Raw genomic sequence first — 13857 nt, 5'->3', positions numbered from 1 at the left:
CTCCACCATTGTCATCGAGCCCTCCTCCATCGTGGTGACCCTGCCCGGCCCCATCCTCAGCTCCTTGCTGCAGAACGCCATTGTGGGATCCTCCACCTCTGCTGTCATTGGCAGCATCCTCAGCCGTGATGGAGTGCCCATCAACTCTGGGTGCTGTGACCTCTCCTGCATTGACAGCAGTTACTGTGGCAGCAGAAGGTGCCCTCCTTGCTAAAGCCACTGATGACAGCCCAGACAAGGAGACCCGGGAGCCCAAAAGATGATGCCACGCCAAAGACACTGCAGCTTTTCTGGCAAGGAAGGAAGACCAGCGTGAATGGAGAGCAGTATGTAGGAGAGAATATGAGAAGCCTTCGGTTCTGGCAGTCAAGCCATATCTGGCAGGTACATCCATGTATTTCTTGCCATTCTTCTTGACCCATGTCTTGAGTCCCCCCAGACCTCCTGGAACATTGTACCAGCCCAGCTGATAACTGCTGGTAATAGCCTTGAATGGGCTTTGTCTTCAGCAGGGAAGGGCACACAGAAGGATGAGTGAACCCTCTCTGCCCACAAATATTGAAAACTGTGTCATCCTTAACTTTACTTTTGCTCTCTCTTCCTTTTCTTATTGTCATGCTCAAAGCTCAGGTGCCAAGTTCCGCAGCAGCTCTGAGGAGCAGCACAGCAGTGACTGGAAGATAGACCAGTAGAGTAGGATGGTGAGAAACAGACCAGAAAAACCCTAGAATACCTTCACCCCACTCCCACCTCTTTTTCCCAGGCTCAGCTTCACTCTTTCATTCCCGACTCTTCTATCTCCTCCATCCCCATCCAGCGCAGGGTGGTAGGGAATGCAAGTTGTGGTCAGTACACAACAGTTCCTCTCTGCCGCCCCATTCCACAGTGGGGTCCTCCATAGGCTGCAATGTGGCTATCTGCTCCACCATGGTCTTTCCCAAAAGCTGCCTGGGAGTCTCTGCACCGTCGCCTGAAGCACATCCTCCATTCTCCTCCTTCCCTGACCTTACTGTTTGCAGGATTTTTTCTGACACTTTCCTTTTTCTTCATTCCACATGTCCTTTGTGGTGTTTTGCTCTTTCTTAAATATGTTCTCACAGAGGCACCACCAGTGCTGCTGATAGGCTCAGGTTTGGCCAGCATTGAGCCCAGTTGGATGGAACTGGCTCTGTCAGACATGGGGGCAGTGCCTGGGATCTTCTCACAGACGCCACCACTGCAACCTCCCCACCATTACCAAACTCTCGCCACATAGCAGTGGGTACAAGGCAGTATTAATCTACAAAGCAAATGTAGATTAATCAAAAATTGAACAGAAAAACCGCAATTCAGGTTTCAATAAGGGGTGGTTGTAATTTTGCAGGATCTTAAGAGAAATGATATGATTAGCCATGCTTAAAGATTTGGAAAGAACTGCTCTGAAAATACAGCCATCTAACGTCCTCGGTCGGTCCTTTTCATGTCTCCAGCAAGTTGAGCAGATAGAGCTAGTTATGGTCATTTCCATAATCGTTTTATCATCAGACACTAACTGCTGTATTTTGCATTCCCTCTGGGCCTCTTTGACCCCCCAGGGCACTTTCCCAAAAGATTCTGCCTGCAAGCTCCCCGAGGGAGCAAAAGTCTGCTCTTATGGAGTGCAGGGTTGCAATTCTGCCTTCTGCTTTGCACAGCCACTGTACACTCCAGACATGAGAGTGATCCCAGCTTTTCTCCAGTAGCCCAATAAGATCACAGACCTGCAGGTGTCCACAGGCTTTTAGGTCATCTTGCTCATGTTCTGGATCCAGTTCTTGTGTTACGTCTGGGGTCAAGCTGGAAAGGCAAGTGAGCGAGTCAAGGAGTCAAGGTCAGGACGATATCTCATGACAATAATCAGGGTTCAGTAGTCGGCAGTGACCAGCAGGTGTGTTCACAGAGACGAGGCAGGTCTCGGGTCAAGCTGGGAAGTCACCTGCATGTCAGGGTCCAAACTGAGATCAGTGGGGTCCATGGCCAGGTACACACAGAGATGTGTCACACTGGGAGACGTAGCTCTGCTTGGGGCCAAGCACTAGAACTGGAGCTTAAAAGCTGCTCCCATGGGAAGGGGAGTTGGTTCTGGTTGAAGCCTCCCATCGGCACCATCTGGCAGGGATCTCAGCAAGGCTGCCCAAGGGAAGGGAGCATCCCTGAGCTATGCTACCTCTACGTTGCGTCAGGCCAACTGTCCTGCATCTCACAGCAGAGCAACATCTGGACTTCCTGTCCCCTTAGTTGGTGTGAGGTCTCTCCCCTGCCAGGCTGATGAGCTGCAGAAGTGCATCTGGCATTGGCATGTGCATGACGAGCCTTTGTGACATCCCAGGCACCCGCAACATTGCATGACAACGGGTCCCACTCAGTGACAGCGGCCGGCATGAGGTGGGCAGGCTTCCCTGGCCTTTCTCCCTTTACAAAGTAAGAAATGGAAGGCACTGGAGGCAGAGACTGCATTTCATTGCTCGTTCTCTGTTCTCTGGGAACCTCTCTGCCAGGGCCAAGCCACCACCATTCAGCTGTAATTCCAGTGCAACCACCTTATGTCAAGGTGACCCTGATACTCTGTGGACCTCATGATCACACCAGGGAAGAGTCTCCCTGCCTTGGCGTGCACATGCCCGCATGAGGGTCACACAAGCACAGACAGACACACATGTGCTCATGCGTGCCTGCATGGAACCATTCAACAACCCATATGCTCACACAAAGCCAGCGCATAGTCAAGCACAAACAAAAAACCATAAACCCAGGGAAACATCAGCAGCTGTGGACTCTGCAGAGGAGATGCTGAGGGCCACACTGGCACAACAGGCCTCAAGTACCCCAGGGAAGCACCGGGCCCCAGACATGTTCATGGTGTTGCCTACGGACACGCAGAGACTGCACAGAGAGGGGATGAGGGAAACGAGCCCAGCAAAGTTGTCCGGAGAGCACTGTTAGCATTGCAGTAGGGTCAAAGCCTGCCAGCAGAAGCCCACCCCCGTGCAACAACAAGTGACCATCAGAGAGAGATGGGGCAAGCAAGAGAAAAGGATGGGGCAAGCCCTCTCACATGGGAGTCCTTGGGCACCTGAAGGAGACACACAAGAGCGGTGCCCATTTCCTGACAACTTTGCCACAAACAAGCCCACGGGAATGACCCTGGTGCACACCACCGACCGGCACAGGACACCATCAGCATGTGAGCTGAGTCTTCTGCCTGCGCTGACGTGTTTCTGCCCCGGAAATCCTCGGGCCTCTCATCCCGGCACTGACAGAAGCCTGCATATGGGAAAGCACGTGGCATCAGCCAGGAAATGAAAAGGCAGCAGGGCAGGAAACCAGGACACAGCCCATGCCATTAGCTGGGATGTTTTGCATTTGACATGACAGAAAATTATTACTTCCACAAAGGGCGCCTCTGGGCCTGGGGCAGTGCCGGACTACTATAAAAGCAGCCCAACTCTCTGCTCTCTCATCCACTTCTCTCGCCTCCTCCTCCTTGGGAACCAGGTGAGTGTGCAGCCTCTTCTCCTCCTCCATCAAGACCAGGTCTTTCCTCGATGTATGTCCCAGCTGAGAGGGGCTGTCTTAGCCCAGGGCTGGGAGCTGCTTCTCATGGGAGAGGGGAGGGGAGAGAAGGCCTTCCACAGACACAAGCTAGGATTTAGTAGAGGTGGCTCGTGGGCCTTGAGTTGGGCTGCGCCGGCTGCGCCAGGAGGTGCCTTGGCTCCACTGTAGCTGGGTGCAGTGCTGCTTCTCATGCATCCCCATTTTCTGCTTCCCCCTGCCCTCTCTCTCTCAGGTGTAGCTCTGGCCGAGAAACATGTCCTGCAACGACAAGTGCCGGCCCTGTGAGCCCTGCCAGCCCTGCCGGCCCTGCCTGCCCTGCCAGCCCTGCCAGCCCTGCCGGCCCTGTGGCCCAACACCGCTGGCCAACAGCTGCAACGAGCCCTGTGTCAGGCAGTGCCAGAACTCCACCGTTGTCATTGAGCCCTCCCCCGTGGTGGTGACCCTGCCCGGACCCATCCTCAGCTCCTACCCACAGAACACCATTGTGGGATCCTCCACCTCTGCTGCTGTTGGCAGCATCCTCAGCTGTGATGGAGTGCCCATCAACTCTGGGTGCTGTGACCTCTCCTGCATTACCAGCTGCTACTGTGGCAACAGATGTCAACCCTGCTAAACCTGTTGGCAATATCCCCTGGCAAGAACTTCTCCAGACCTCAGAACATGGTGCTGGACTGGAGATAGAGCTTCGAGGCATTGCATTTAGAGATTCGGGCCCTTGTCTCCTTCTTCCACTCTCTTCTCTCTCTTCCTTACCTTTTCTGTTGCCATCTCCCAATGCCAGCCTAGCAGGGCCCTGTTGCTCTCCCTCCCTCAGCAGGGCAGGCTGATGGACACCCTGCAGAAGCCCCACCACAACATAGTGGCTGCCCCCGGTGCTCCCTTGTGAGCCGCCTCCTTTTCTGCTTTAGACTCATTAAAGTTGTGCTGCATCCAAGCCTGGGCCTCTGAGTCCTCCTTCCTTTGGTGGCAAACATTGCGGTCTGCTCAGGAAGAAATGTGGCTTTCTGGAGAGGATTAGGTTGAGTGCAAAAGAGGACCCTTCCTCGTTCCCAGACGAAGGAGAGGGTAGGACTCACTGCACTGGGCAATCTTTTGTGCCCTGTCCCTTGGAGCTGAGGAAGACATTCCTGGCTACTCCACAGCCAATGGCATCACTCCTTCCAACCTTGCTGCATCTCTTCCCAGATGGACCTGGAGCACTGTGCCCCAGAGCACGTTCTGCGAATGAGGAGACCAACCCCTGAGCTCATGGCTATGGGTGGCCAGTGGATGAGGTCAGCACTCCCTCTGCCTTCCCCAGAGGAAAAGGTGCAGTTCAAGCAGGGATCAGAGGCCACATGGTTTCGGGCTCAGGAATGCATCTGTGTGGGCAGAAGACATGGACTAAGTGCCAGAGATTTGCTGGTGTCTGTGAATCTGTGTATATCTTTGTGCACGCTTGTGCGCGTTGGACATATTAGTGCGCGCGTGTCTGTACATAGTTGTGCCTGACCTCTCGCCCAGCCCCAAAGAGTTCCTAAGGCCCGTAGTGGCATCCGTCCACTATAGAGGAGGCACTGACACAGTCTCAGCCCCTTGCTGTCTGAGGGAACATGGACAGGGCCACAGCACTCAGGTCTCACTGAGGAGAAGCCCGAAGCCAGGCCAACTCTTTTCATGCTGCCTCCAGGCAGCTGCGAGGGGCTGAGCTGTTTCACAGGGTCCTTTCTCATGACTCATGGGAAAGCTCTGAGGTTACAGGGTTCTGCTGGCTTTGTGGGGCTGGGGGAGTCCTCTGCCATGACAGAGCCAGGAGTTATGGGAAAAGGAGACCGGAGCCTGGTGAGGCCAGGAGGAGGAAGCTGGTGGACATCAGGGCTGGAGCCAATGGCACCAGAAAATGGCACCAACAAATGGCACCAACTCTGGAAGGGCTGCGCATCCCTCCCACCAGCAGTACTGTAGGAATCCAGCCATGGCATAAGCTCCCCCTTCAAGCCCCTAATGAGGGACTCTTGGAAACAGTTGTTCCCTACCACTTGACCTTAGCTGAGAAGCAGATGACCTAGCTCCAGGGCCCCATGGCCTGGGGAAGGTGAGGGGAAGTCCAGCATCTGCTGGCATCACCACACAGGGGACACCACCCACTGGCTCTGCTATGAAAAGCTTTTCCATAAAAGCAAGAATCCTGGCAAAACGGTTTGCCATTTGATAGATGAAGTCTTTCACCTGGAGAAGCTGCAGCTGCATGCTCTGACTCCCCCAGTGGGATTCCTGCCAAGTCCAGTTGGCTGTTGCCAGTGTTTCCAGGCTGCCGCCAGCCTCCCTTTCCCAGGAGGCTTTCAGTCCTGGAGGCACCACTACCTATATTTGTTGCATCCTGGCCCTAACTCTTCACCAGCTCCACAGCTTTCTCCTGCACTGAGAGAGCAAGAGAAGCTGCACCCCTCTGGGTCCTGGCAGACACCTACCCTGAAAAGGGCAAGGTGAGACACTGTGCTGCCTCCGCTGCTCCCCTCAGCTAGGCGGAAGCAGAAACCCCTCAGCTTTCGTAGGGGTGTAGGGAAGCAGGCGTGTGGCATCAGCCTGGGGCCATGCGCGTAGGGCCCATCCTCTCCCTCTGCCAGTCAGATTCCTCCCTGACGCCTTCAGTCTGCCACCCCAAGGTCTCCACCATTCCTATTGATGTGTCCCCTCCTGACCAGGCAGCAGGGGGACCAGGAAGTGGAGACCTTCTGGCTTCTCTAGCCGTGGGGCAGCGCAGGGGACTGTGGTGGACACAAGGCCCAAGTGGGTCTACCATGCCTGCCCCTGTCTCCAGGAGGTGGGCTCCAACCCTCCCCGTGCAAAGGAGAGGCATATAGAAAGAAGGCTCAAGGGGGCCCTGACCAACGCGTATAAAGTCTCAATGGTTGGGAATGAAGAAGACAGAGCCAGCTGCTTCCAAGTACTGTCCACTGGCAGAATGAGAGGCCATGGGCACAAATTAAAACACATACCATTCCACCTGAACACAAAGAAAATCCGTTGCGCTTCAAAAACCGGAACAGGTAGTTCAGAGGCCGTGGACACTTCACCCGTGGAGATAGTCGAAGCACGTCCGGACATAGTTCTAGCCAACATGCTCTAGCTGATGCTGCTTGAGCCGGGGCATCAGACCAGGTGGTCACCAGAGGTGCCTTCCCACCTCAGCAAGTCTGTGATTCTGTGAAATGCCTACGTCAGGGCACAGCAGCAACACCAGCCCCTGGCCACCAGGAAATTTGGGTTTCCTTCATGACCAGCACACAGGAACAGTGACCTCAATTTCCACCCCAACACCCCAACGGCTTCCTGCCCAGAGCTCCCCAGGGCTGTGCTGCAGTCCAGCGCAACCCCTGTGCCTGCCCCTTGAGGAGGCACTGCTCCAGCGCTGCCCAACCTGTCTCTCCAGAGCTGCTCTCACTTCTCAGCCCTGCACCCTTGAGGGTGCACTCAGGGCACCGCGACTTCTCTCCCCGTCTTTCTCCCAAAGATATTTGGGAAATACCTCTCCCCCTCAAGGAGGACAGACACCGTCTTCATGGCCGTCCGGGTCAGGAGAGACTCCAGGAGCCACGACACGCTGGCGTTGCCTGTATGCTGGCCGTGTCCAGGAGACACTCTGCCTCCTTGGTGGAGCAGGAAAGCAGCCTGCAGCTGGCCGCTCAAAGACCCTCCAGCTGCCAAATCTAGGGAGTTTTTCTGAATGCCAGAGAAGCAGGGACCTCTGTCCCCACTGCTGGTAATTTAATCAGATAAGCAGTAGTCAGACCTACCCGAATCTCCCTGCCTGCAGCCCCAGAGCCCAGCTGCTGTAAGAGCTCTGTGTCCCCTTTCCAGGCCCGAAGTCGCACACGACCTGACTGACGCCAGAGGTAGACGGGAAAGGTTCATCCCAGTCCCCTGTGTCAGCTGGGCTTCCCATCTCTCCTGCCACAACCTCAGCTGCACAACGCCATCCTGAAGGCTATGCGGAAGGGGGGCTGTGACGGGGAGCTGCTGTGCTGACCGCTGGAACTTTGCAGCTCCTGTTCACTGTGCTAGCAAAGGCCCCTAGCAGCGCGGTAAAGGAGTGCTCCGCGCTGACTACTCCTGGCATTCACGGGAAGGGGTTAAAAAGATGTTGTCACGGTGCTTGCCTAGGTCGTGGAGAGTTGAGGTCAGGGTAGCACAGGCTGCCAGAGCTTGTTTACGTGCATATGTGAAAGGGCAGAGAAGGGCTGTTTGTATTGCATAGGGCTGTGTTGGCGTGTCATCCTCCTGCTGGAGTGAGGGGCTGTGTCTGTCTCTGGACAGGTGTTTCTGCAGCAGGGATCCTTCTCTTGAGGAACGTCCTCTGTCTGGGGGGAGAAAGGAGACAAAGTGCAGCTGTGGGGAGAGACTGACAGACACCTGGGTTCAGGTGTTCTGTCTGCGCCCGCTCCTGTCTCTGTCCAGGCAGTCCCTGGAGCAAGGCAGACACAGGTGCGTGATGTGACGGATGCACTCGACCCCCTACCCAAAGTAGCGGTAGTTTCCTACAGGCTCCAAAGGACGTAAGGGCCTAACTGTAAAAGGCCAAGAACTCCCCTGGTTTTAATCTGTTCTCTGAAAAGCCCACAAAGGAGCAGAGTGACACAGTGAGCATCGACGCGTCTGAGCTTGGAACACCGATCATGCGATTAACACGCGAAGAGCGGATGGCTTTTCCAAGACTCACTTACCAAGGAACAAAGAAAGTTCTGGGCACACGGACTCTCATGCATACCTTTTCCATCGCATGCAACTGGACTACAAGGCAACCACTTTATTCCATAAAAATGACAGCCTAAGTGAGCCTTCTCTGAGCTCTCTTGGCGGAGCAGCCTGGCTGCATGGCGATGATCTCCCCTTGGGATGGGACACCTCTCAAGGTTGCCCTTCGAGGCAGAGAGACCTTTTAGCAACGGCACATCTTTGGTAAGCGACCGATACCGCGCATAACCTTGCAGTATGGCAACTTTGACTTTGTCTTGGTAACTTGGATTGTGCCATGGTAGTTTTGAATCACTGTTCAAATGACTGTGCCATACAGTGACAGAGTGAACCCTGCCATCGAACTTGGCTGAGTGGCACTTTTACAACTTCATATTAAAACCACTTTTGCTAATACCGTTGATGGAGGTTCTTTAAGCGATCTAGATCACCCGTTCATGACAAGTATCAGGTCCCTCCCCCTGCCTCTGCAGGGGTGGGTGCAGGCACTTATGTCTGGCATAGAGGTGGGTGGCAGAAGATCGTGAGGGATGCTTCTCCTCTGCTGGGGGATAGCGGACATAGCGGAGGTCTCCAGGTCAGTCAGAGTGAAGGAGGCTTCCAATGTCCTCCTTCATGCCTTTTGCGTGACCGCAGCCTGCATTAACTGCTCATGACACTTCTACAGTCCCTTTGGAGATCTGGCCTGAACTTCTTCAGAGAAAGAAAAGAGCAGCTGTGGCCGGACTGCACAAGCAGGAACGGCCCCATGCTGAAAATCCTGGCCCTGGCCGTAAGAAGCCTGGGGAACAGCAAAGGAGGATGTTTAATTTCTTTCAGTGGGAGGAATGCTTTAACCACTAGTCCATTATCTCTCCAGAGGGCCTCTCCATGGCAGAGGAGCAGGGAGGTTGTGTAGGACCCAGCAAATCATCTCAGACATATCAGAGGCAATGGATATATAAAGATAATAGTAAGACTACTCTGCGCTTTTCTTTTGCAGATACCAAGCATTCTTGCATGCACTGTTAATACGCAGATATTGTGAAAGAGCAGTTGGACACAGGCCGATACCACATACAGGAAGTTCTCCCCTCCTGCATGTGTCGGAGTGTACAGATACTCAGCTCGGAATGAAGCAGGCTGCATTGCACAGAAAGGTGTGGAAGGTTCCCCAGGAACTGTGGAGAGGCTAGGTCTCTGTCTCTCCAGCCTGGGAAGTAGTAGGGAGAAATGCTGTGAGGCACATTCCAGCGTGACTTTTTGCAGCTCGGTCCAGACCAAGAGCCTTGCCTGAACAAAAGGGTCCAAAAAGCCTAACGTGTTCAAGGGGAGACGGGATCTGGCGGGGAGCTATTGCAGGCTGCCAAATCCCCAAGCAGCAACAGGCTCACGAATCCCCTGCCCTGAGAATAGGTGGAACGTTGGAGCAAACGCTTAAGAGCACTATGCTAGCTGCTGCTCCTGTTGTTTCTCTTCTGTCGGTTTCCAGTTAATGACCAGAGCCGGAGAAAGGAGCTGCTGCTGGCAGAAGCCCTTACTGCCCTCATGTTTTACCTCGTGGCCCAAGGAGGGCAAACCTGCCTAGCGAGGGAAAAGCCCTGGGGTTCAGCTAAACCCTCAGTATGTGAGCCAGACCTGTCAGAGAGTGGTGGAGATTCTCCGTTCAAACCTGCTTTGCTGTCGCGCTCCTTTTCGTGCCTCTCTTTGCCAGGGAACCAGCATCACTTGGCTGGGGGCAGTCCCTCGGTCCCCAAGTCCATGCTGGTTTCTCTGCCCAACAGAAAATGGCTGGTTGCCTCACTGGGGGCTAGTCTACCCCTGTGGGCACATTGAGGACCCGCAAAGAGCGCACTCTGGGAACGCACACATTTTGGGAATGCCCACGTATTGGGGGGCAAAGAGCTGGCTCTGGAGAGCAGCTGTGGTGGAAGCGGACAAAACCTGAAGGGAGGCTGAAAGGAGGTATTAGCTGGGTTTTCCTCCTCAAAGGAGTAAACATGCAGGTGTTTGCAGTGAGGCTGCGGTGGGTTGACCCTGGCTGGACGCCCGGTGCCCACCATAGCCACACTATCACTCTCCTTCAAAGCTGGACAGGGGAAAGAAAATGTAACAAAAACTTGTGGGTCAAGATAAGGACGGGGAGAGATCATTCACCCATTACCGTTGCGGGCAAAACAGACTCAGCTTGGGGAAAGTACTTTAATTTATTGCCAATCAAAATCAAAGTAGGATAATGAGAACTCAATCCAAATCTTAAAACACCTTTCCCCCACCCCTCCCTTCGTCCTGGGCTCAACTTCACACCCAATTTTCTACCTCCTTCCCCTCTGAACGGCGCAGGGGGATGGGGAATGGGGGTTGTGGTCAGTTCATCACACGTTGTCTCCTTCCTCAGGGAGAGGACTCCTCACCCTCTGCCCCTGCTCCAGTGTGGGGACCCTCCCAGGGGAGACAGTCCTCCACGGACTTCTCCAATGTGAGTCCTTCTTCACAAACTGCTGCAGCCTGGGTCCCCCCACGGGGTGCCATCCTTCATCAACAGAGGGCTCCAGCCTGGGTCCCCCGCGGGGTCACAGGTCCTGCCAACAAACCTGCTCCAGCCTCGGCTCCTGTCTCCACGGGACCACAGGTCCTGCCTGGAGCTTGCTCCAGCATGGGCTGCCCACATGGTCACAGCGTCCTTTGGGGTCCACCTTCTCTGGCGTGGGGTCCTCCCCATGTTGCAGGTGGAAATCTACTCCACCATGGAGCTCCATGGCTGCAGGGGCACAGCCTGCCTCACCATGGGCTTCACCATGGGCTTCACCACGGGCTGCCGGGTACTGACTGTTCAGGTACGTGTTCTTCCATGATTCCTTCACAGCTTCCCGGCATGAGTGGCTCCTCTTCCCTAATGACTGACCCCGGGTCAGCAGGTGGAACTACTGGTCAGCTGCTGCTTCTGCTCAGGTCTCAGGCAGGAAAGGAGAGACTGCTCCTCAGGGGATTGTCCCACAAAGGCTAGATGCCAGAGACACCATTTCCTCTGTGGACGGGAGCCTTTCATTTTCTCGAGGTGCTGTGTGGTTTTGGGTCAAAGAACCGCTTGCCCTGGTGAGGCAGAGGCTCTCACTGCTAGGCTTGAGCTGTGCTGGGGGAACAGGGTGATCTGTTAGTGTCCAGGGCTTGGGCAGGGATGATGGAAGGTGATTTCTTCCATGCTGGGCAGGGAGTTAATTCTTGCCCTGGAACTGGGCCTGAGTCTCTGACCTCTGAGCTCCTACCACGCGGAAGGGCAGGGCTGCTTTTCCCCAAGATGGGGAAGGAAGCCTGGCAGCCATCGCTGTCAAGCCCTGCTTCCCTAAACATTGCATCAAATACCCAGCGACAGAGAATTGCAGTGCGGGGACTGCGAGCATTAGACTTCACTCTTTCTTGTCACACTTTTGAATACGACCCAGGTAGCGTTCCCTGATGCCCAGCACCGCTTGCTCTAACAAATAGGTCAGGCCTCGTGGTTCCGATACCGGCTGCACAGCTTCCTGGCATGAGTGGCTCCTCTTCCCGAACAACTGACCCCAGGTCGGCAGGTAAACCCTCTCCCCATCTGTCTAATGCTTCTTTCTCTAAATCAGGAGATCCTGCTACTTCTTCTCCCTGGGAGAAATCACGTCAGGTCGTGTAGGCCAAGCTGTGGGCACAATGCACAACGCACAATGTATGGTGTCTGTTTCCAGCCCTAAGAGACAGCAATACCCTGGATCAAAGCAGGGACAGTAGCGATGTTGGACAATACTTCCTACCCCATGTTCTGGCAGAAGCCCAGGGCCTCCTGGGCCGCTATGGCTGGGATGGAGTTGGATTTGGGACACTGGGCTTCACTCGAGGCTCCGGGAGTCTCAGTAATCCGTGGCTACATGCTGGCATGCTGGTGATGAGCAGCCCAGTTTCAGAGCTTGCTCGTGGTTCTTCATGAGGAAGAGATTTGTCTCAGAAATGCGTCAAACCCAGCAGGGATGGATTTCCATCCAGCCCATGCCAGGCTGCTTCCCCTGAAGACAAAGCGACAGCTGTGGGCCCTTCACTTGACACCACGCTGAATTAATTTCAAGTTTTCACAAATGAGCTAACTGCTCCTGGGGGATGCTCATGCAAGCGGCTGTCGAACCATAGCTTCGCTCCCTTGGGCAACGACATTGGCAGCTCTCACCCAGCGTTCCCTCCTCATCCCAATCACACATGATGAAATTTCCACCCACACTCTACATTATAGCTAACAGGCACCTTGGGCATTTGAAGTAGGCAATTAGGAAGGAGGCAATTAAGAAACCAATGCACCCAGGAGTTACCACACATACAATGACTTGCAGTGGGAATCAGCCATTTCATGGCAATGGTCAGTTCCAGCAGCCCAGAAATGTCAGTCTGAAGTCTGCCAGGTCCTCTCTGCTCTGCTCTGCTCTACTACCCACACCACAGCCCAGGCATGGTCAGACCTTCATCTGGGTTAAACGAGTTCTGCCAGAGAGCAGCAGGGCTGGTTTTTCCATAAGAACAACCATTCACTGGAACAACCCCCCCCAGAGATGACCCATTGATGAAAGAGTCCCCATAGATGAAAGTTTTCAAGATGTGATTGGACAGGGAAGTAGATAATCTCCTCTAGGCTCCCTTTCCCATGAAAGATTGGAGCTGATGACCTTTTGAGGTTGTGATGCGTTGACCTTGACTGGATGACAGGTACCCACAAAACCATCCTATCACTCCCCTTCCTCAAGTGGACAATGAGTGAAAGTATTGCAAAGGGCTCTTGGGTTGAAATGACGACAGGGAAGTCACTCAGCAATTACCATCATGGGCAAAACAGAGTTGTCTTGGGGAAAATAACTTATTGCCAATTAACTATGGGGTAGGGTGATGAGAAATAAGAACAAATGTGAAACACCTCCCTTCTGCTTGGGCACAGCCTCACTCCCGACTCCTCTACCGCCTCGCCCCAAGCAGCACTGGGGGACAGGGAACGGGGGTAACAGTCAGTTCATCACGCGCCATCTTTGCCCCTCGTTCCTGCTCATGCTGCTCCCTTGATCCATGGTGGAATCCCACCCATGGGAGAGAGTCCTCCATGAACGTCTCCAGTGTGGATCCTTCCCATGGGCTGCACTTCTTCACAGACTGCTCCAGCTTGAGTCCTCCCCGGGGCCACAGGTTCCGTGAGAAAACTTGCTCCAGCATGGACTCCTCTCCACAGGGTCACGGTTCCTGCCAGGAGCCTGCTTCAGCGTGGGTTCTCCACGGGGTCACTGCTTCCTTCAGGGCACAGCCACCTGCTCTGGCATTAAGTTCTACATGGGCTGCAGGTGGATATCTGCTCCACCATGGATATCCATGAGCTGCAGGAGGACACCATGGTCTTCACCACTCCTCTCTCCAAGCTGCTCTTGTGTAACAGTTTTTTCCCCTTCTTAAATACGTTCCCACAGAGGCACTGCCTATGTCAGTGATGGACAAAGATGGAGTCTCTGCGCCAAACTGTGGGCAGGAAGAGCAGGAGGGGGACCTCACATGGTCCTTGGGGTGCTGCATGCC

This window comes from Phaethon aethereus (assembly GCF_964289735.1).
Source record: "Phaethon aethereus genome assembly, chromosome: 25".
Classification (NCBI taxonomy): Eukaryota; Metazoa; Chordata; class Aves; order Phaethontiformes; family Phaethontidae; genus Phaethon; species Phaethon aethereus.
The sequence above is the reverse complement of the archived record's forward strand: the minus strand, read 5'-3'. Positions refer to the sequence as shown.